This window comes from Tupaia chinensis, unplaced genomic scaffold, assembly GCF_000334495.1.
Source record: "Tupaia chinensis unplaced genomic scaffold, TupChi_1.0 Scaffold143609_1, whole genome shotgun sequence".
In the NCBI taxonomy this organism is placed as follows: Eukaryota; Metazoa; Chordata; class Mammalia; order Scandentia; family Tupaiidae; genus Tupaia; species Tupaia belangeri.
In genome coordinates this window covers 407,315-408,383 of record NW_006203455.1, presented here as the reverse complement: position 1 = coordinate 408,383, position 1,069 = coordinate 407,315, and positions in this window count along the sequence as shown.

The window sequence follows — 1,069 nt, the reverse complement described above, 5'->3', positions numbered from 1 at the left end:
AGCAGGAAGTCCCAATATGTCAATAAAGGGGACAGCTGACACATCAATCACTATTACCAGGGGTTGCAGCTAAACCCCTTGACACCAAGAGAGGAGAGATTATCTACTTTTATTGCTTAAACTGTCATAAAAGGACCTAGAGACGGCTACTATCTTCCCTTCTGCCAGTCCACACAGGCACACAGGCATTCTCCAGTATGCTTGGCCAGCATTCCACCTCCCGCTTGAGGGACTTGACTAATATGGGCAAAACCATCCTTAGGCATATGCTCAAAGCTTAAAAGTCCACACTGAGTGCATATGACTTCCCCTGACCAGGCAATTAAGTTCCCTTATCTGATGAGAATTGTGCAGTTACAGCAAAGCTGGTGAAAACAAACAAAAGAACCAGCTACAGTGACAGACCTATACTGCTAAATATTCAAGAGAAGACTCCGCATTAGAAGTAACACCTAACACCATTCCCAGTGCAGTGGTCCTCTGACAGCTGCCCATCAGAATACCTTTCACGTGTGGGGTGTATTTTCTATTGAAGTCTTCTCTGTTTATTTAAAAACTTCTCTTTTTGTACTTTTCTTATATTTAATTGGTTTGTTTGTGTGTGGGACAGGTCTCTAGTCCTAGAGACCTGAACCCAGTGAATAAAGTATGTCATCACAATGATTCCCCAGCTCCCCATCCAATAGTATCACTTCCCCCATGGAGACCCTGATCTTCTCCCCAGAAAAAAATACAGAGACACATTTATTTTTATACACAATGTCAGGGGCACATGGACTTCTTTTCTGTTACACTCCATTTCTACTTCCCTTCCAAGAACAACTTCTTGCCTTTGAGTTCTTTCTGCTCCTAGAGGAATACAGTAGCTCCATGTTGAGCCCAGCCCCAGAATGACTCAGTTTGTCTTCTCTGAAACTGTAATCTTTTCAGATTTAACCATTCAGCCAGTGGCTGTAGGCCTCTGCAATTCCTCTGGATTTTACTCTGTAACCTGACCTTTTAAAATGCATTCCCACTCTTGCTTGCTTCCTAACTTGCCATCTCTGGAATTACTAGAATCCTACCAGGC